This window comes from Thermobia domestica, chromosome 1, assembly GCF_964235325.1.
Source record: "Thermobia domestica chromosome 1, izTheDome1.hap1.1, whole genome shotgun sequence".
Taxonomy (NCBI): Eukaryota; Metazoa; Arthropoda; class Insecta; order Zygentoma; family Lepismatidae; genus Thermobia; species Thermobia domestica.
Window position 1 is genome coordinate 172765208 of NC_137454.1, and position 24185 is coordinate 172789392.

Genomic DNA, 24185 nt, shown 5'->3' on the forward strand with positions numbered 1-24185 from the left:
TTTTTGTCAAAGGATGTGACGTAAATAGATTTTATAGTATATATATATACGTACGCATAATCACACTATTCGTCATGTTACAAACCACATTACCATAAGTTGTCTTACTCCCCGCTGCAAATTTATGCCTAAAATACCAAAATAATTTCAAGTTTTCCTTTTCTCAATAGAAATCTATTGTACGAGATTGTAGCATTCCGCAGCTAGATTTTTTCTCCCTAAAACAACAACAAAAAGAAACAAAATGGTTTTGTTTTGCGTCAATGAATTTAATGTTCCATCGTTGAGTACCACTATCAGATACGTACAAAGAAACAGGAATTAACTACTTCCAGAAATTATGAACTTTTTGATATTTATGAGCTAATAAACAGTTTAGGGGCGTCGTACCAGTCAATAACAGGATCAAAAAATTAGTTTCATATACGAAGGTGGAAGAGTATGATATATATATATATAATCTGTCTGATGAGTATGATATATACAAGAGTATGATATATATATATATATATATATATATATATATATATATATATATATATATATATATATATATATATATATATATACTGTTCTTAAAGACTTACTAGCAAAGACCATCTGAGTATTCTACCACAGGATCTGAGTTGTCACGAAATCACAGGGCTTATCTTCTGATATCGTTTGGATTGATGTTTAGCGTCTGTTTCAGCAGCAAGATTATATAAGACGTGGATCTACTGCTCAATGTGCGATCTGAACCACATGAAATCACACCGGAAATCGAACCCAGGTCTTCCGTCCCAACTCTAACCATATAGTCGCGGGTAGTTTTATATCTTGTCTCTATTATATTCCCATTCATATATCTTCTTTAGCCAAATTCTTGTTGATGCTCACCATCCTGGCGAGATATTCGTTTTGTTTACCCTATGGTTCATTAGGTGAAGGTGAAGATGATGCCTTGTCAAAAATTGGCCAAGGTCACTATTTTATTTTTCTTCTCCCTTTCCCATGGCCACAGTCATTTCGGTTGTAAGCTAACTCGATGATCAAAAATGCAATAAATCTATGTAAATAAAACGGTGTAGTTTCGGAGGTTAGCGTACATACTTCTTTCTTTTCCTTTCAGTTCGAAAATTGTAATATGAAGGTCACAGTTTTGGTAGAGGCGTTCATAGGACATGGAAAAGAGATAATTCTTGTTGCCCTACATACGTAGCTTCTTTTTTTGGTTCATATATATATATATATATATATATATATATATATATATATATATATATATATAATTGTAAATACATATGGTCGATCGGAAATACCCACCTTGTGCGGGTGATTCCAACACGTAGGTGGGTGATTTCGATCGCTATACACAAAACAAAAAAATGCTAGATAACTGTGTTTAATATTAAACATACATTGAAATATCATAGAACAAACAAGTAATGAAAGTGATAGCATATGACACAATAAATAGAAATGATCCTATAGAACATGTAAACAAACACAATTTGTAATGTGTTAATAATAGACGTAATTGGAGGAGAAAATGATCATCAAACGTCAAGAACGTTTTTAGATTCAACATTTACCGCAAATAAATTGGCTTTTACCCTTAAATCCCACACAGCCTTCGTGGTACCATTCGCATCGTTTGCCTTGACATTGAATCCAGTCCAAAAGTTTAGCTCATCGTGGATCAGAGTATTGTAATAAGCAAAAGTCATAAAAATCCTGTGCGGATCTCTGTTTTGCAAAGACACAAATGTGGACTTCGTGGCAGGTGGTTCGTACTAAATCTGTTAGGTCATTAGCTACTGCAGAAGCATATGCAGCTTTCCTGATGTCCTTTCTTGTACAACCACACCCGAAATTCGCCAACCGGATTATGCGTTGTTTTAACGTTTTCTCTTGTTCAGCTGTAAACACTTGCATAGCCCCAGCCTTTTCACGTTTCTATATTCATGACCTATTGCTTGTGCAAATCTATTCTGGAAGTATAAGGAACATGGAACTCCTGGCAGCTGCCTTTAATGCCAAGCCACCTCATACGGTTTGAAGGGCTTCCTTCATATTGTCGTCACTTCAGCATTTTTCTTTTTCCCTGATGTACTTTCCCATCTGCAACGAAAAAATATATTCCCCCGTGTAGTATTACGATGGAATACTCTATTCCAATAGAACAATTGACAAAGTACTCCGTACACGCGATCGAAATCACTCGCAAAAAGTCGATTGGAATCGGCCGACATTGATAGATACTTTTAAACACTAGGTTGGCAACACTGGAACAGGCATTGCATTATGTGTCATATTGCACATTGTTCACACAAGCATCTCTGTTTTCGAATATATCACTTCCACTCGTATCACAAGACGTATGTTATCACAAACTACTTCCAAACAGTGATTATAAAAATATAACCACACGATCTACAAGGTCATATTTTCTGTCAATTGCATCTGTCTCGGAAATAATACACGCTCACATTTAAAAGTTACTGACGATGGGCACTCCACTCTACACCGACATTGTATTCAATCTCAGTCAGATGGCAGCATTTGTCTACAAGTTATTGCTTCCGATTGGAATCATCCGCCCTCCGAAATCGATCGGAATAGCCTATACTTCTATTATATTATTACTACTACTACCACTGTTATTACTGTTACTAGTAATAATGATAAAAGAAGGTGTTTATGTCTTCTTTCAGTGTACTAGGTATTGATTTCGCTTCAATAACAATTGAAAAGATTTTTTGCTTGTTTGTTGAAAGTTCAACTTCAGTTTTCAGCATCGAGTCTATATCAGACGTGGACTGACAATTGGTACGTTCAGTGCACAAAGGAATCATATCCGCTTGTTTGGTAATTTGGACATGTGTCATCTTTAAGATCTTTATCTGAAGCTTCTTTCAGAGGTTAAAAGATCTATGTCCAGTTATTGTAATTATTTTTTTAATTAAAAAAATAGTGTTGACTTTTCCATGTACTTCAGTTTATAGTGCAAACTTTATGTCTCGTTTTCTCACAAGTTTGGTAATTTGGCTTAATTTCCTTGTGCTCTGAATGGCCCAGTTTAAGGAGGAGGTCTGTAATGTATTCAATATACTTCAACCAAGAATTGAACCCGAAAGCACGTGCACTAAACACGCGCGCGCTAGTTATTAGACCAGCGATGAGGGCTGAAAGGGACACTTGTATGAAAAGGTAACGTACTTCAGTCTAAAAAGCTAGAATTGATATGTGCTAATCACATGTTACAAAACTAACCATCATCAAGTAATTGACAATTCTGTATTTGATTATACCAAGGTTATCAAAAAAACTTAGTTTCTGAAGATTGCAGTTATAACTACAGTTTAAAATGTCACAGTTTTAATTTCGAGTTGAGTTGATTTTGAGTTTAACGTCCCTTTCAGCAATGAGGCTATATGAGACGGGACCTACTGATTAACGTGGAATCCAAACCACATGAGCCCCCGCCGGAAAACGAACCCGGGTCTCCCACGCCAAAGGCGCGCACGCTAACCGTTTAGCCGCGAAGGAGCTCAGTTTTAATTTCGAGTATCTCCCGAAAGATCCAATAATTTCAAATGATCAAATTGGGAAGATGTTTATAAAAAAACAACTTTGAAGTTAATGCACTAGGAAATATTATTTATAACAAAGTTCAAATTATTCTCCTTCCGCTTATAAATAACAATAGTGATTGTGAAGATTCAGTAATCTCCAATAGATGGCAATACGTTTCACTTATCTTCAAATCTATCGTTTAGGGAGCGATAACATAATACTATGATATTATGAGTGTGTAAGCGGGAATAAAGTGATGTTTGTAGCCTCCTTAGATAATATGTATTTTTCTGCTGTAATATCTGTTCACTTCAAACCCATTAACATCATATTCGAAACATACATACAAGGTAATAGGGCTTGCGGCCAGAAGCGCACCTAGAAATTTATGTTGGGAGATGACCAAAGTTTAGGGGTGGTGGTTTATCTATAAGACCTATGTCTTTGTAGTATAGTTCCGGTGTTATTCAACACCCGAAAAGAAGGTAAGTAATTATTAAATACTGCTACCTATGTTCTCAGAAAAATGATAAGAGTGTTGATGTAGTGCAAGATTAAATCTTTATACAGCATAATTTTTTTTCGTGCTAAACAAGTATAATTTTATCAACAAAGTACGCATATGTATGTCGAGTTAGAAAGATTGGGGGTCCCAACTCGGTGCCCTTCCCCTGTATGTGTGTGCGTACCTGCTATCGGCTCACCCTGTATAGTAGTGTAGATAACGCTCAACTTTGGGGAATTCTTTGAAATTAGAAAACTGGAAATGAAATATTTGAGTTTTACGTCCCACGGTTATGCCGGTTAGGCTAAAGGAGACGGTGATGATGAGTAATGAATGATATGGTGGAATGAAGAAAGTGGGAGGAAACGGGAGAACCCCGAGAAAACCCACGCACACGGTGTTTGTCCACCACAAAGTTCACTTGGCGGGGGCTGGGATCGAACCCGGGACCCCTAGCACCAGAGGTGAACGCTCTACCACTGAGCCACCGCGGCCCCAATTAGAAAACTGGGTAGGATAAGGATTAATAGATGTAGAAGTATTATATTATTATTATTTGTTTGACGTTTATAATCCTTTTAACTTTTAGCAGCGAAAATATGAGATATGAACTTACAGCTTAAGTAGGATTCAAACCACATGAATCACTGCCACCAAGAATCAGACGAGAGTTTTCCGCCACCGACAGCGCGTGTGCTAATAGCCACAAAAGAGCTCAGGTATTGTGAAGAAAATGATACATGTAGCGGAAAAAGATCACTTTTAGTTGAAAAAAAATCGAGTTCACAAATTAACTAATTATGTCACATAGTATCAAAGGCTATCTCTAGGTTTTCCAAACAGAATATGGAAATGCTATCATCTATTGAGATCGACGTTAATACATTCTCTTTTAAGAGAAAGAGGATGTGGACGAATTACTATCAACCTGACTAAACAGAACATTACGCTAATAACAACCCTATGGAAGTATTCTTTGAGTCAGTGCTTTGTTACATCAATGTAAAATAATATTAATGGTTAAATTAAATTTAGTTCGCTGGAGAACAAATGAATTGAGAAATCCAATTGAAACGAACAGGATAGCGTCTACATTTGTTGTAAGTGTTTAACTCACGAATCGCAACTCTTTAAATCACCATGAGTTGACGTTACATAGTATGTATGCGGACTATGTAAGTAGAAAAATGAACATTGAAATGTTTGCTTTTTTTCAATATTTTGAGGCCATTAATACTGACAAGTAAAAGCCGTATCATTCCATACACGTCCCTGTGTCAGCGTGTGTCTGCCGCCAATATGTTGTAAGACACTGGAAAGAAGAGCGGAGCGGGTTAAAAAGAAGTTCGTTAGTTTCGAGCGATCATAAACCTTGCAAGGCCAGAGTAGACTTTTAAAAGTAACTATGGAACCATAACAATTGAGTACTTTAAGCTACAGAACAATAAAACCCCACCTCAGATTAACTTTTGATTGTTCAACTTTGAAGGGGGGGGGGGAAAGAACAGAGTAAAAAGTAAAAAAAAAGAAAAAAAGAAAAGGAAAGAAGGAGTAAAAAGCATTGCAGTGTTGTTCATTCATTGTTGCCACAAACTCCAAAGGTAGTAAAATCCCGCCAACAGGTGTCGCACAGAATAAAAACAGCCAGCAACCGGGTATAAACCAGATTAAGATTGTAACAATGCCTGCGTGACCATTGTTCTATACTGAGGTACTGTACTACTGAGCTGATGGAGATCCCTTGATGGAAAGCAAAGTCCTTAAATAGAGAAAATATTACATACACGCTCTCTTACATGTGTCAGTACTACTTGATTGAGTGGTTCTCACGTTGCCTTCAATATTATGCTATGAGCAATATACTCATGTTGAAGTAAACTGTTTACACCTATTTTCTCTTAAAACAGTCACGACTCGGCATCTTCGTAGAAGTTTATAACACTTTAAAACGTAAACATCCCAATTTCGCATATGAAGACAAATGTATAGTAAACATAGTATTTTGAGACTGGAACGAACTGTTACATACTTGTACGCTCTTAAATGTGTATAGTGGACTTCTAAAAGTTCGCAAGTTGAGTTATAATTTGGAATTTAAAATCAGGTTATTTCCTTTTTTTTTTTTTTTTTTTTTTTCCTGCTTTCTATGTATAAAATAGACCTACTTCATTCGTATAGCATGTAAGAAAGAGCAAAGCGTTTCTCAGTAATTGGAGTGATCTACACGGAATATTCAGGCAAAGAATTCGGGATTCTATCTAATTGACCTTCCATCAAATTGAAAACAGAATGATGCGTTTTACCCACTTTACTAACCTTAATAATTTCGGAAGAGAATATGCATTAATTTGGTTTATATAAAGAAAGGAAGAAAAAACTGTATTAGTCCTACACACGTCAAAGTTAATTGTATGTTATAGTATTTTTAAACACAATTTTAATATAACACATTTCATCTATTATCTGAAATTTATAATGAAATTTGAAAATGTTCTTTAAGCTGATTCGAAAGAATGATCTTAAATGAAATTAGTTTCCGTATTTAGGTCTCCCTATTTATACCTTTTCTATCTCATAGATCAATGTTATCAACAAAATGCCACATTATTAGTGAGATTAGGTTAAAGCCGCCAAGCCATATTTCGGGGTATTTTGTACCCCACTATTTGTGCATCAGAATTATGCACATGGCGGCCAACGTGTTAACATCTGGACCCATCTAAATGTATTACTTTTCAAGCTAGGAGAATCCCTAGCATCCCTACTGAGAATTAGATGTAGTATTTTTCTACATAGAAAAGGATTTGATGTCAAGACCAAAGTTCATCTACATTATACTAAACGAAATTTATTCACACAAATATTTTCAGTTGCAGCATTCTTACAAATTAATATACAATAATCCAAAATGTTCGGCTGTGCTTTTTGATAATAGTTCATTCATTAATACACAAAACTGCATATTTCATTTGATTAATACATGCAGATGTGCTAACTTGTAGCCGAATGGTGATCATGCGCATCTTTGATGTATTTAATCTTGGGCTCGATTTCCAATGGCAGTACTAAATTTTCGGTGCTAACTCAAGATAATAAGACAATTAAGGAACTGCTTAAATCAAGAAGCAATGAATTTCTAATAATAATAATAATAATAATAATAATAATAATAATAATAATAATAATAATAATAATAATAATAATAGCGAACAGAATTGATGTGTCAACCAGACATCACCCAACTATAAGACATCTAACCACCCTTATTTACAGGAACACAGTGGCATAGCGCTTAACCTCTAGTGCGTGGGGTTCTTGGTTCGATCCCTGCTCGCGCCAGGTGAGCTCTGTGGTGAACAAGTATCATATACGTGAGTTTCTTCGGAGTTTTCTGATTTTCTACCCTTTCTTCAATCCACTATTTAATTTTTTATCCTTATCATAGTCTCTCTTAGCCTTGGTACATAATCGTGGGTTGTAAAACTATAGCTTTCATTTCATTTTAGCCATATTAACGTATGAGTATAGATGCTAGGGAGTCTAGTTTCATGGCAGCTAGATGTATCGTCTGAACAGATTTGAGAGCTTACTTTGTGTAGTTTGTTCAAAATAATGTGTTTTTAAATTTAAATGAAATTAAATTGTAATTCAACGTTTATTACGCTCGAAGGCTAAAGGAGAAGTTGTTAATGATAACGAATGAACTAGCGAAATGAAGAAAGTGAAAGGAAAGGGAGAACCCCTAGGAAAACCCCACATACAGTGTTTGTCCATCACAAAGTTTACATGCCACGAGCTGGGATCGAAACAGAGACCGAATACACCAGGGAGAGCGATGTTCAATTGAGCCACCACGCCCCCTATTTTTAAACTTGAAAGATGAACGACAATTTGTATTTGGTCTAGGAATTAATTCGTGCGGGTGGACAAGAGATGGCGCAACGAACGGAGCGTCCCACAGTTCCGTGTATCCACACATGTGTTGCAAACCCCTGTCATCGCGTATCGTTCGTAGTATAGGGCAGTGGATTAAAGCGTCAACAACACCAGTTTGTAGTTAAGTGAACATGGCGCAATTTGTGCCTGATAAAGTGTTTTTGCGGGGTGTCCTGCTGCATTACTTTAACATGCAGAAAAGTGCGACTGAAAGTCATCGTATTTTGGTGGAAGTGTATGGTGACCATGCTCTAGCTGAGCGAACGTGTCAGAAGTGGTTTGCACGGTTTAGAAGTGGTGATTTCGGCTTGGCAGACCAAGAGCGAGCTGGACAGCCAAAAAAATTTCAAGACGAAGAATTGACAGCATTGCTCGAGCAGGATTCGTGTCAAACGCAGGAACAACTTGCAGCAGCATTAGGCGTTGATCAAACAACAGTCTCCAAACGCTTGAAAGCCATGGGAATGATTCAAAAGATGTCACATTGGGTTCCACATGAATTGAAAGACAGAGACGTTGAAAGACGAAAAACCATTTGCGAATTGCTGCTTCAACGACAGACAGAAAGGGGTTTCTGCATCGAATTATTACGGGTGATGAGAAGTGGATCCATTACGAGAATCCTAAACGAAAAAAGGCCTGGGTGAAACCAGGTGAACCAGGTCCATCACAACCAAAACGAGATATTCACTGTGCAAAGGTTATGCTGTGCATATGGTGGGATATGAAATGTGTGGTGTACTATGAGCTGCTGCAACCGGGTGAAACTATGAATGGAGAACGTTATCGACGACAATTAATGCGTTTGAAGCAAGCTCTGGCCAGAACACGACCAGAATGGGAGAACAGACATGATAAACTTATTGTTCAACATGATAACGCTCGCCCACATGTCGCAAAACCGGTCAAAACCTATTTAGAAAATGTCGGATGGGAAGTTTTACCCCACCCGCCGTATTCACCAGACGTTGCTCCTTCGGACTACTACTTGTTCGATTGCATGAACAACGATTTGATTGGACAGCGGTTTACTTCTTCAGAAGATATCGAAACATGGGTCTCTGACTGGATCGCTTCCAAGGATGAGGACTTCTTTCGCCACGGAATCCGTACATTGCCTGACAGATGGGCGAAAGTGGTGGCTAGCGATGGACAATATTTTTCTTAAGGTATTTATGTATTTTGTGTTTGTACTACAGCTTCAATGTGTGCGTACCAACCGCACGAATTAATTCCTAGACCAAATATTACCAAATAAAAATAATTAGAAAAAAAATCGTGTGAGTCCACGCACCGTGTATTAGTTCTTTGATCTGATTTCCATCCAGTAGGCAATCCATTTCTCTTTTTTACATCACTTTGTTAGTCCAGCGGCATAAATTGCTGAAGTTGACGCAGTTGATGCCACATTATCAGAGTTATTTTGCATTACCTAAGTTTTCTCTCTCTCTGTCTCTTGTCCTTTGATGAGGTGATTGTCTTTTGTCCATGAATAGAAAGGTGTATCCAATTGGATACAGTCTGACTTCATATATGCTATTTCCACAAAACAATTGTCGTTTATGACAAGTAAAAAAATGCCTTCTTATTGATACTATGAACACTCTGGGATTACAACGCTTCAAGTTCGTGGAAACAAGCCAGTTGAAAAAAAAATATTACGGCGCAATAGCAGATTAACATTATCATCGAAATGTACGAATTGAAACCTATGTATTACAATGAAGATAACACCTACTTTTTTCTATATTATATAGTTATGTGAAATACGTATTTTGAATATAAACTAACTGAATAGGTTTAGATCTATGAAGGTTCATTGTTACAGGCAAAACTTAAAAAAAAAAAAAAAAAAAAAAATACGAAGTGGTTCCCCTTATGTCACAAACCCACTCAATGAGGATTATTATTATTTAGTTTTCTAGCATCCAACATCATATTATCTAACCAAAACATCTCAGTCTTTCTGAAGGACGTTTTTTTTCGAACGCTTTTCAACTGATACCATAGCAAACCCGCGCAAATTCCATAAGCGAACAATATGATCATAAGCGTTGCGTACCTAGAGGGAGGGGTCACGGTCTCCTACAACACTGTTGCTCCCTTCTTGAATACCATTAGACCATAGGTTTCATTCTATTCTCAGACGTAAGGGGTCATCTTCCCTTCTAGCAAAATATCACAGTTACACCAGTGAATATGGCCTGCCCATCTTAGCCTTTTCAATATAATTTTCCACTATGTTGTGAACTTCCGAGTTATGCCGGTTTCTCGCTTTATTCGGTTTTTTTTTTCCTTTCTTGATAATATATTCCTGAAGACTTTCTTTTCAAAAACTATTAGCTCCAACCTTCACATCCGATACAGTATGACATGACTCAATGCTAGTGCGTTCACCTTTTATGTGAGGGGTCCCTAATTCGATCGCAGATCATGTGAGGATGTGGTACAGAACGTAGTTTCCCGTTTCCTTACACTACATTTATTACAGCAATTCTTACATCACTCACTCTCATTAATCATTAGCCTAGTTCACCTTTATTAATAGGATTCTTCCGTTTCGCCTTTTCCTGTTTTGCCTTACATCCTTAAGCCATATTTAAAAAAAAAAACATGTTGATAAGTATCTTATCTTAAGGCGAAACAGGAATTCCTGCCTTGCCTTAATGTATGATGCAACACGAAGCAAAATTTCTCAAAGGGGAATTTTCTGCTCACATTGGGATCATTTATTGTAACATAGCATTTTCTATAGTTCTGTATACCGGTATTGTTTTGTGTTATTTTTAAAATTCATTTCATTCTTGATTACTTTCCATACAGCTGAGGACTTACCGGTACCATCGAAATTTTTAATAAAATTTTCGTTAGATTTTGAGTTTGCTAATTTTATTATCTTTTGATTTTGTTTGTACCAACCAAGAACTACGCAGGGGGAGAGTCCTGAGGATCCGGACAAGGGGCGTTATTTAGGGGGTCAGGAGGAGCGACCTCTCCCCCGAGTTTGAGAAATACGTATTTTAATTGACAACTAATATACTAATTTTTTTTTTTAAAAAAAAAGTGCAACTCTTATGTAAATGGGTGTCTTGCTCCTTTGAAGCGAACTCTCAAATGACGCTCGTGGTCCGGACTCTCCTCCCTTCAGACTTTCCTTTAAATTTTGCCCCCTTACTATTACATGCTTGCATGTTTTATTGGGTTTTTCGTGTTTAAAATATAAGACAATAAATTGAAGAATTACAAATAACACTTTAGATGCATAACAGTTGAAGATTAGGATGCGCCTATGATTCTTTCCCTTGGATTTTGTTCGCTTGGGTTTTGTCCATTTTGTCAGAAATTTGTTTGGATTTTGTACTGCACTCGGTGAAGTCCCGCTCTGTTTGATTATGTTCTTAGCAACATTCTTCCTTGAAACTAATCTCGCTCAATGAATAATTTCAGCTTACCATACCGTGTAGATTAATCACAACCCGTCTTTTGAAACTTTAAGAACATTTTCGTTTTAATAATAATTTTGTTAAATGAATTATCTCCTTAAAAATCCCTGATCATATTAAATTTCCCTTCAAATTGTAAGGCGAAACAGGAAAAGGCAAAACAAGAAGTCCTGTTACGCCTTATCTTGTTATGTTGATAAAGATGCCAGGGGGCAGAAAAAGCTGGAAAACTTGTGTAAGGCGAAACAGGAAGACACCATTAATAGCAACCCTACTTTAGCCTGCAGAGTACAAACGTGGGATGTTAAGAATTTTATTTTATTTATATTTTCATTTTAATTTAGTAAACAATGAAGATTCTTCTATAAAGAATAGAGAGGTTTCGTAGGCTGCTGTACAAGAGTTATAGTATTTATACATATATATATATTTTTTTTTTTGACAACTCAAGTAGTGCAAAAACAAATGCATTGCTACCAGAATCCACTATACTGCGACAAAAAAAAAAAAATGTTATAGCGCGTTTGCTTGATACCATGTTTCTATGTGTGCACCAAATTGCGTTTGCCTGTAAACAAGTTTCTACGTATGCACCAAAGTGTGCTTGTAAGCATGTTACTATGTGTGCACCAAAGTGCGTTTGATTGTAAACATGTTTCTATGTATACCAAAGCGCGCCTGTAAGCTTGTTTTCATGTGTGCACCAAAGTGTGTTTTCTTGTAAGCATTTTTCTATGTGTGCACATTGTCAGTATCACATACATCCAGGCGTTACTCAATTTCACACCAGGCCCTGTCGAGCATGTCTATCGTAACAATGCCATTTGCACCATTGATGCTTACTTTCAGATGGTTCACATTAACAATTTTAATATGATACACAATGTATAATAAAATGTTGTAGGAAAAAATGCAATGGTGCGAGACTGAGCCTTCTTCGTGGGCCAAGGAATTGATCCTTGACGTCCGATTCATTGACCTCCGAAATCAACGTCCAAAGAACGTGAAATAATTCGAGCAAAATGAGGAGGTTCCCCATCGTACAGGAAGGTCATTTCAATCATGGTCTCATTTGTGGTAAAACAAATAGTTCCAACATATCATAAAAACATAATGACGTGCAAACATATTTAACATTCTTTCTGTTACAATATAATGGATTCTGGTAGCTCTGCATTTGTTTAGTCACTGAATAAACTGTGTTGCAAAACAAAATGATGTATCATTAAGCGATGGAAATGTAATCATTCCTGCGCAGTAGGTCTACGAAACTCTCCTTTAGCCTAGCCGGCATAAGCGTGAGATGTAAAAGTTAAAGATTTTTTCCCACTATTCTTCCCTGAAGACTTTTTACTATGTCTTTCATAAATTAATAAATATAGATGATAGATTTTTATGAGACAAAAAACTGATTAACGCTACACAGTCTATACAGGACATCTGTATCTTGTTGTTTTGACAAGGAGAAAACGCGAAATCTTTATGTACAGTCTTGTTTTTAAAAAGTGGCCATCCATCTTATGTTTTTGAAGATGAGAAATTCAAGAAAGCTGACAACAATAAAATTAATTTTTGTAAATCATATTCCAGCAATGAAAAAAATACTCATAGAAAAAAATAACAGAAAGGATGGAAGCAAAAATACACTAAGAGAGAGAGGCCAAACCATTTCTCTCTTCTTTCATTGAGATAACATGTGTCCTGATTTTTACCTCCGCCCCCAAATAGAAACTAATACAAAACGACAATGTTGTAGAAGTGATGAGTTTTTTAGAAATAGTAAAAAATCAATAGTTGTTAATAATAATAATAATAATAATAATAATAATAATAATAATAATAATAATAATAATAATAATAATAATAATAATTAATAATGATAACAGTCGGAGAAACAAGAAAATCAAATAGAACTTTTATTTTCATATTTTTTATTTATTTTGTTTTGGTTATCTATTAATTTGGTAAATAATACATCAAAAAACTAGTAGACAAAAAGTTTAGCAGATGATCTTCTTCAAACTTCTACCGTATATGTGTGTTACAATTATAATGCGCCTTGCTGTGTGGTATTAAAAAACATAAACAGAAAGCTAGCTGACAATGTTATGATTTATATACCTATGCATAAAACGTGAAATGCTTTCCTTTCTATATAAAACACAATTTAATAGCTGTAATAAAATTCAAAGAACAAGATAGAAGTGATACAATTTACCACTTCTTTCTTCACTTACTTCTCTTTGTAACCTGTTAACATTTCTTACTTTAACCGAGAAAAGTGTAACATAACAAGTGAGTGTAAGTTTTCTTTCTTATATCAAATCTAGGCTATATCACATATGTTCTATGTAATATAATTATAAATCGCAATTACAACACATATTTTGCCCATACTTAACATAGAAATATCCCTCTTGCACGTTTGTACTTTACAGATTTTCTTCTTTTATTTTGACGATTCATGGCTACACTTTTTAGGCTAAAGGAGGCGGATGAGTCATGAAAGCGAATGATTGTGATGGAATTGATGGAGCATGGATGTGGGGGAAAACGGGAAAACTCCGAGAAAATCTACGAACACAAGTTGTCTACCATGAAATTCAATTATCCTGGGATCGCAGTAGGAACTCCTAGCACCATAGGTGAGCGTTCTATCAGGGGCCCACCATTCTCCCTGTTATAGATGTAGATGTTCTTCTATTCATATTTAGTGAACGTTACATTTCTAGCTCAGTAGTCGAGGTCTCCCCTCTGGTGCGAGGGGTTCGCTACCCGACCAGGTGATTTTGCAGTGGATAACATTACGTCCACGGGTTTTCCCGATATTTTCAGTTTTCCTCCTACATTTTCATTCCGCCAATTATTTCATAATTATTCACTTCCATTAATGATTTGTCTCTTTCAGTTAAGGATATAATTGTGGGACGTAAAAGTAAAAATACATAATTTTATTTAATTTATTTCTAGACTAACGTGATTAGGAGACATCAAACTGTTGATGGACAAGAACTGTTTTGTAAAAATGGTAGTAAACACACACATAGACACAAATGTTTGAATATATGCACATGACGGTTAGAAATAGAATAAAATGAGTGTATGATTAGATATCAATATCAGAGTTATTTATTTAATTATATCTGACGATACTGTATATTTTAATTAAGTTTTAATGGCGAAGTTTACAAACATTTCTACACGCTAAAATGGTAAACATGAGTGATATTAAAACAAAACAAAAAGAAATGAAATCTTTCAGTTTAACGTCCCATGATTATGTCTTTGTAAGTAAGAGAGAGACAATCACTAATGCAAGTGTATAGTGATAGAAAAAAATGTGGAACGAAAAGACGGGAGGAAAGAGAATACCCTGAGAAAACCCACGGACACGATGTTGTCCACCACAAATCCACAAATTTACTTGGCCGGAGATCGAATCAAAGACCACACGCACCGAAAGTAAGCGCTCTATCACTGACCCACCGCTGCTCGGCTTTAAAAAGTATCTGTATTTTAATAAAAAGAAAATAAAATTCTTTGGTTTATATGGCCTACTAAATGTTATTGTAAGTTCTGTAACCTAATCCTTAGTATAAGTCTGCAAAACCAACTTTATTCCAGTGACTTCACGATTTCAACAAATTTAAGTTGGAAAGTGCATACCCCAAGGCAGGAAAGTGTTTGTGCCCATGATCATTGTAACTACTTCTGGAAAGTAAGTGAATATAGTGTTAAGTAGAAGCGTATGTTCTATAATTCAAGACACAAATATTGCATCAAATTCTCAAACAAAAACAGTGGGAAAGTAGCATTAAACGCTCCTAACATAGGTTTTGACTTGAGGAAGAGACTTCATATTAAAAGGAATACACACTGTGTAATATCCGCATGGAGCCGAATATATCAGATTCATTGGGAAAATCAACAGAACAACGCTCTATTTACACGCCAACATGTAAATTTACTCGCGTAAGGAAAGAGTACACACATGATACACCAAAGAAAATACGGAAAACATACGGTAGAATTAAAACGTGTACGTGGATAATGCTTACAGTATATTAACAAATTGTGTAAGTCCTATAATACAGGGAAGACCATAAGTCGCTTCAAACTGGCAGTTACTCGATTTTCAATAGACTAGAGTAGCAATAGCTGATTGATGTAGGCAATGGTGTAGTTGATGACGATACGTCGTTATTTGTGCACCGTTGTTCGTTTCATTGTTGAGATCACTTAATTTTTACTCTCCAGAAAACGATCTTGATAATGAAACTCTTGTCATCAATCAAAGACACAAAATATCAAAAAATTACACGGATTATTTTCTGATTATTTATTCCATTTGTCTTTGGACGAAGTTGAATTTTGATTAAATTATTTTGAATATTGTTACTCCCTACGAAACAAAGGGTCTCATAAAGAACACAACTTTTGAAATGCCCACCATTTCTTTCTAGTACGTTGACAGCACTGAACGTTACACGATTTATATTTTGTTTTAGTCACAGAGCACCGAATAGCGCATGATCGTCATCTGTTTTTTATACGGGTAGGAATTGAGCGCTTCACGACGGAATAGCGTGTTGTCATAGTACATCTTATTTCAAGTGTGTTGAATGTTGTGCAGAGACTGTTTGCAAACTGCGCGGAGTTTCGTTAACGTAATGAACCCAATAAGTTGACTGTGATGACCTTCCAACACGCTCTTCCATCGTGAAGCGCTCAATACCTACCGTTACAGAAAGCAGATGACGATCATGTGCTATTCGGTGCTCCGTGACTACTAACTACAAAAATAACACGTGAAAATCGTGTAACGTTCAGTGCTGCCAACTTATTAGAATAGACATGGCTGGCATTTAAAAGTTAAGTTCTTTACGGGACACCCTATATATTGGAAAGCTAGGAGGCACATGCTACCATCTATTGGTGGTAGTTGTAGCGAACCTTTACGCTTATCTTAAGTAACGTAGAGCGTGGCCGAATACTTTAGCTGAGAGAGATAGGGTGGTCATTCCGCAAGACTGCCGCTCGCGTGAATCAAAATGTGTCAATCCCAGTGGTCTATTGCTGATGTACACAATAAGACACAAAGAGTTCCTACATTTCTCCAAGTGCCCTCACGAAGCACCAGGAAGCTTCCGAACGGAAAAATCGTTCGGGCCGCTCTAACTGACAGGATAACGAGTAGCACTGCATTATCTCGCCAATAACTTGAGAAGCAGTCAGAGAATTTGGGCATGATTTTAGGATAGCTATACAGAGAATTACTGGTCAGTGAACATTGAGATAACTATGGATGGAAAAACTAGAAGATCTAATATGGAAATCAAAGAGAGGTGCAGTTAATGTCGATGTGTAAAATCTGACTTAAATTGTAATTTGTTATGTAGCTGTAAGGCCCAATATAGAGATCAAAACACAACCAAAAGATATATATATATACAGTGGCGTATTTAGGGGGGGCTTCCGGGCTTAAGCCCTCCCCGAAATCTTACTTACTATAGTAAAGTATATGAAATATCTTGCAGAATTTTCACATTTTCAGGCAAAGTCTCCCCCCCGAAAGTTAGCAAAGCCCTCCCCGAAACAAAATCGTAAATACGCCACTTATATATATATATATATATATATATATATATATATATATATATATATATATATATATATATATATATATATATATATTCTTGTTTTCACTCTCTTTCAAATTGCTACCGCAATACCCCTAAGCCCGACTGGTCTGACAAGAAAAGAAAGTTAGATGAACTTTTTCTTAGCTTAATTCAAAATTTTTCAAATACTAAATGAAAACATTGCAATATCCTGACTGTAACTTAAGAGAAAATTTTGGTGATTTGGGCTGGAAATGAATGCTAATACCTCTGTGTAAGGGAAGAGGAGTCAAAGGAGAATGATATGCACTACCAATGATATATTTAGTCATTTCCAGAAGGAAGCTGTGCTATTATTACTTTTGATTGCATTTTTTTTTCATAAATTTAGCCATTTTTGAGAGCCATCTCGAGTTTCTGAACTCTTCCGGTGCCAAAATCAGAATTAAACCAACAGCAATCAGATCCTTGACTCTGAAAACATGGGAAAAGATACTCCACACTCTAATATACAGCACTTTATTTCTCTTTGCTATTCGGTCACCATCGTGGCTTTCATGTTGGTTTGAGCTACTAGAGATGGTCGGATTGATCCCGACAACTTGGAAAATGACATATCACATGGCAATCTTTATAGCTATTTTCAAAAACAAACTAGTGCAATAGTCATTTTGTCCGCCATGGATTTCGTCATAAGGAAGCGAAATTCGACTTGAAAAATTCAGATTCATGTTCACCCGAATTTCATTATCCCTAAAAAATATACATTGCCCAAATGTCGCAGAATATGCCCTTAATTCCAGACTTTTTTCTGAGATAATCACCAGTACAACACCCACTTCCAAATTTTTTGCTGCTATTTTTAACTGTTCGTGTTACAAAAAAAGTTACTGAACCTTTTTCGTAGTTTAATTCAACATCTTTCAAATGACGTATTGAATCATCATGATATCATGATGGTAATGGAGATATGATCGTTTAAACGGACGGCCTTTTGATGACGTCACCTTAAGGGATCATGACCTCAGATCAAGTGTCTCCTGGCGGTTTTTATTCTTTGATATGTACATAACTACTGTGCGAAATATCATAATGTCCTACGGAACTGAAATATTTTGGTAGTATTTGCAGAAACTCTGCCGATTAAAAGGAGATGGATGATTAATGAAAGTTTTGTGAATGATTTTAAAATTATTTTTTCTGCTCTCCCATTGGGAATCGAACCCGGAACTACGTGCACCATAGGCACTCGCTAGCCACGAGACCAGTGGGGGAGGCTGCCGATATTACTAGCAGTTGTTTCTCGTATGTCCTACAAATTACGGGAACAGTACCAGTTTCTTTGCAATTTATCATAATTGATTGTTTTACAATATACGATTAAAGTTTCGAAACACATCGTATTGTATTTGAATATAAGCAAATATTTGCGGACTATTTAGTTTCAGTACAATATTACTTTTGTCTGAAAATATAAGGGTCATTTTATGCTCGCGGTTGCTCAACCGTCGCATTTTCTAAACATATTGAATTAAATTAGTCCTTTTATTCCAGACGGAACAGATCTTCAAGCGCCGCGGTCTGAAAATACGACGCTGGCAGTTAGGATTCACGGCGGTTGGCGGTTGGCGGTTTCTGTTTACGTTGTATCATATGAAAACTTTTATCTACAGTGGTTCGAATCACTCTGATGACTCACTTAATTCAGTGTAGTTAGAAACACGCAGCGGTGAGCAACCACGTGGATAAATGGGGTGACAAAAGTACTAGTGGATCCGCGGCGGTCGAGCAACCGCGAGGATAAAAGGACCCTAAGTGAAAATATGACTGATAAGTTAGAACAGAAATTCCCCGACAGAGAAATTCCTTCACATGCAACCAATTCCAAGGTTGAATTTTGCAGTATGAAGTAATAAAGCAAATAAGGAAAAATTAAATAAATACATAGAAAAGTTGTGAGTAGTATTTATTTTTTCTTCTTGTTTATTTTGAACATGTAAATCTTGTTAAACTGACAACATAAATTTTAACTATGTCAAAACAGTGTTTCTATGTGTTTAGGGTAATTCCAAATGACAAGAAGAAGAGTTTTAAAACACGTTCTGAACAAAACAAGTTTCTTTTTCTTGTTTTTGTCATTTACTTTTTTCCTTCGAAAAAAAGCTCTATTACTGTTTAAAAAAGAAGCTATTTGTAATATAAGGATATAAGCAGCTTAAAATGCTAATTACTGACACGCCATTTTCTCTCTCTCTCTCTCCCTCTTTCGACTTTTTCTTCGTTTCTTTCTTAACGAAGCTGTAAAAGAAGCAAGATGGTTTGTGCAATTTATTTATCCAATTTAGACATTCAATTTGCACCCTTTTATGTTGTCTCAAACACAAGGTCCAGATTGTTAAAGGTCCAATAAAAGGATTAATTGATGACACTAATCCTGCTTTGCATTTTCTCCATTTATAAACTTGTTTGTTGTCATTAGGCTAAGAGATGAAATCTTTTGATTATGTGTATATAAATACACAATAAATGATCAGGAGAATGCTAATAGATATGTCCGTTTTCAGTTTTCCTAATGTAGTTTATTTTTTCGTACCAAATTCAGGTAAATTGAGAGAAAATGGTCTGATGCCGGTATATATATTGTAAAAGGGAAAGATCGTTGACTCGGGCGCGGCAGTAATCCTAAAATACACAAGACAAAAATTGTATTGAATGAATTTCATATGCCAAAGTTGTCAACATCAACTAGGCGTACAAGTTCTAAATTTATCTAAATGCACAAATCCTAAACTGCGTTTCCTAGAAATAACCTAAGGTGCACAAATACTAAAGTGCATAACTCCTTAACTGTAGAAGACCCAAAATTTTAGGATTTGTGCTCATATTTTTAGGACGTATGAACGTTACCCGATCGCTCGTGTTCACAAACAGTAATATCTTTCTGGCTTAGTGATAGAGTACTCATCTCTGGTGGTGTGGTCCCTGGGTCAATCCCAGCTGCCGCCAAGTGGGTTTTGTGGTGGACAAAGTGCGTGTAGATTTTGTTGTGGAAATATCGTTTCTTCCCAATTTCTTCATTCTACAGTTATCAAATCTCATTATCACCATTTCCCTTGGCTTCGGTGCATAAGCTTTGGATGTTAAACTAAAAAAAGGATAATCCAAGTGAACTTTGTGGTGGACAAACACCGTGCTCGTGGGTTTTCTCGGTGTTCTCCCGTTTCCTCCCACTTTCTTCATTCCACCATTTCACTCATCTCTCATCATCACCGTCTCCTTTAGCCTAACCGGCATAAGCGTTGGACGTAAAACTCAAAGATTTCATTTTTTAAAAAAGGATAATGTATTTCAATGAAGTTACGGCGAATCACCGGCAAATGCACTGCTAGTATTACAGTGTAAACAAAGAGCTACTAAGTTCTATAGGGTGCTTACAAACTTTGGAACAAATCGGGTAACTAAATATCACATAACTTAGTGCCTCACTTGTCTGTCACCATACTCAAAGATACTTCCATTAAAACTACTATAGAATGTGCTTACTGGAAAACCACAGCAGAAGCAGTTTTATGAAAAATCATAGTAGCTCATATGTATGATTGCCCACGAGACGAAACGATGGAATTTTCATGAGAGCTAAGAGACGAGACAAATCTCTTCCAATAAACACTTTTCGAGACGAGACAACCTCAGCTCTTGTCCCATAGGCGCCTCTACTCATGTGTGACTTTTGTAGCTGTTGTTTCTTGAAGTTGAACGTTCATTGTCAGGACCAAGACCCAGACTGTATGAGACGTAACCCCCGAAAACCGAACCAGAGACTCCGTGCAGTAAAGGCGCGTGCTAGCCACTAGTGCAGCAATGAGGGATATGATTTTTCGCTTATTTGCCTCAGGTGTCAGAATAAAACTTAGTGCAGGAAAGAATCAAGATTTAGAAATGAAATCTTTATGTCCTAAATTATGAAAAAAAAATGCAATGAAAACGTGAGAGGAAACAAGGAAACCTTAAGAAGACCACATACATGATGCTCTTCATTACAAACTCATATGGTCGATGATCAAACTAGAACTCCTCGTACAATACGTCGTGAACACTGTTCCTGAGTCATAATGCCCTTTTAAGACTCGTATTTACTGCACTTATCAATATTCCACCAACGTCTTAGCCGCACTGGAATACCGTTTCTCGTGAGATCAGCGAAGTCAAACGGTACGAAGTCTGGACAGAAGAAACATGAGTGACCGTTCGTACTCACCAGATGCTGTTGGTAATCGTGAGACGTAAAACTTAAAGATTTAAAGATGTTGTTGGCATAGTGGCTTCCACCCAGCGTCGTGATGACAATTAAGGAGCTACTTCAAAGAAAGAAGTAGTGAATTCCAGTCTAGAAAGCCAGCACTAACGGCGAGGGTAACCGATGTGCTGATCACACATCACCCCAAAGGGATAAGTGCCATATGCCGGCTGACAGGTCCTGATCCTTCAAGAGCTCAAGGGCTGTTGTGCCAGAACTCTAGTAGTTATTAAGATTCCAGGATTAAGTTTAAAAGACAAAAGATGAGATTTTTGTCTTAACAGTATTCAAATATTGATCCAACTTAGCTATGCATATCAAAACTTTATAGCCGATCTTCCTAAGAGTCGGTTTGTTCTCCTTTGATGGTTTGATGTGGTCTGAGGTCTATAAAATCCATACGTAGAAAATAGCAGGGTTCCATTTTTTAGCTTTTGAGAAAAGATGAAAAAATATAATTATATTGGTAATTCAAATTTTCTGACTAAATTATTATTATAGGTTTTCTGCCATTGGCAGATCCTTGTGCAAATTGAAATAATCTATTCTATATGGTCTTCAGAAAGCAGGTATTCGTTTGCAATTAGGAGTAATCTGCGATCAAAATTGAGTACCACATATAACTAACCAAGATACCTTTCTTTCTCTTCCCTCTCATTCCCTGCTTTTGGGGGGAATACTGGTTGTCATTCTGTAGAAAATACATCAATAGTCACTTATTTATATGCAGAAGTTTACTTTAGAGTTTTTATCTTTTTAAAGATAGGAATTATTTAGAATATTCCAAGTGCAATATTAATTCCTGGGACAGGGTTTATATATATATATATATATATATATATATATATATATATATATATATATATATATATATATATATATATATATATATATATATATATATATATATATATATATATATATATATATGGTTTTTATTGAATAGTAAGAGAATTTACATTGTATTATTTACATACACTTAAAATTCATAACTGTCCTGATATAGCCTATTGTTCGTAATTATTAAGAAAACTATTTTTAGTATCAAAATATACTTTATTTTGTTTAGTCAGATGTTTCTTCTCTCTTGTTGAGATTTATTCTGATGTACAAACTACCCTAACTTATTTAATCCAAAAACCTGATTTATTTATAGCGTCTGGAATATATAGCCAAACGTTTTCCATTAGCGTTTAAAAAACGCGGTAGAACGTGGCATAAAATTAAACTGTCAAACAGTCGTTCCTATTCATTAAACAAAAGCTTTCTTTTCGCAGGTAAAAAAAAAAGTTACAACAAATAAAAAGCTACAAAAAAGTTACAAGAACGAAAATATATAGTTTTGCTCAGCAAATAATTAGTTTATAAAAAGAAAAGCTATATGCTAGAAAAACTATTTCTTTATGGTTCCAAGAATTATCTTTCTTTTATCCTTTAACACATAAAATTACTTGCATGTGGGTATGCGTATCTCTATCTCTCGGGGACATTAAATTTATTGCTTATACTTTCTGTTTCGTTTATTTCACGTAGTATTTAATATTGTGTAATTAGTAGTGCCATATTGCATTTCGAGAGTTAAAACTCCAGTGTTTAATTTGCTATAGTATGAGATCAAATCAAGAGTCGGTAACTTCGTTTGGATAAGCTTCGTTGGCAATATCCGTTTTCTACGACAGGGCGTAAATAAACAGATAGTGTATTAGCATTACACTTGGAAGGTTTCACATTTGAATCTCGCAAACGGTTACCCTGATTGAGCTTTGACAGAAATTTCTCACAGTTCAATCAGGCGTACCTTTAATTCAAGATCCTGGCCGATTTCCTTCGTATGGTTCATTGTTAATTTTTGTATTTGATGCAAAATGGATTCGCAGCTGTACCTTCAACATTATTAATAAATTAATTAATTAACTCATTGGCCTTAGAGCTGACGAACTGCTATCGTTTTCAGTTGTTTGATGTGTGGTCAGTACATCGGCTCCCATCGCCGTTATTTCTTGCTTTGTGACAGGGGTCTTCAGGGAGAAAGCAATTGTTTCCCCTTAGTTTTAATCAATAGTATAATAATATACTAATGAGTAATGATAAACGTGAAACTTTACTTATTTCTATGTTTTCTTACATATAAGGAAAACCGAACCTACCTAGCTGAGCCGGACCTCAACGTATTACATGGACGGGACTTCGTAATGCCCGACGTTGTATTAGCCCTCCTCGCTGACCTATAGGCTAGGGCATGAACCTTTGCTGCATGCGTTCCAGATTCGATTCACGGTGGAAGAACACAAAAATACGTACGCATTTCAATGATTCGGATTTCACCTTAAACCGAAGGTCCACGTCTCATATAGCTAAACTCAAGGAAAGCGAACTGCAATTGTTTTGGAGAGTTTTTTTTTAATTTAATTTAATTTTATTTTATTTTATTTTTTATTTTATTTTTATTTTATTTTATTTTATTTTATTTTATTTTTTTTTTTTTTTGCGTTCACCCTCTTCCTTCGATAACTACTGTGTCATCATTTATTTTATTTTATTGTCAATATCTTCATCAAATCTATAGAACACACACATACACAGACTTCATTTTGTTTTTTCGTCAAGGAAAATTGGTTCAAGTTTTACTTTAAAATCGGGAAGCTCTACAGTTCAAACACGTGTACCTTGTAAACGCGAGGTTATGAGAGGTGCACTGCACGTAAGTGACGATTGCATATTATCAGATAACTCAAGTAAGTAAGAACATTGCACGATACGTGCGAAAGCCTAGTGTGGTGGAGGTAGACTTCAACATCCGCATACCTTTATCACGTTGTTTTCTA

General features: G+C 35.9%; 1 protein-coding gene and 1 long non-coding RNA gene across 3 annotated transcripts in view; one reads left to right on the forward strand and one right to left on the reverse strand.

Moving 5' to 3' along the window:
* The window catches only part of LOC145691106 (uncharacterized), a 471970-nt gene that overhangs the window by 337029 nt on the left and 110756 nt on the right, over positions 1-24185 (forward strand). The gene's annotated exons all lie outside the window — the stretch shown is intronic.
* ths (thisbe) overlaps positions 1-24185 on the reverse strand; it is a 254470-nt gene that overhangs the window by 103792 nt on the left and 126493 nt on the right. The window lies entirely within an intron of this gene.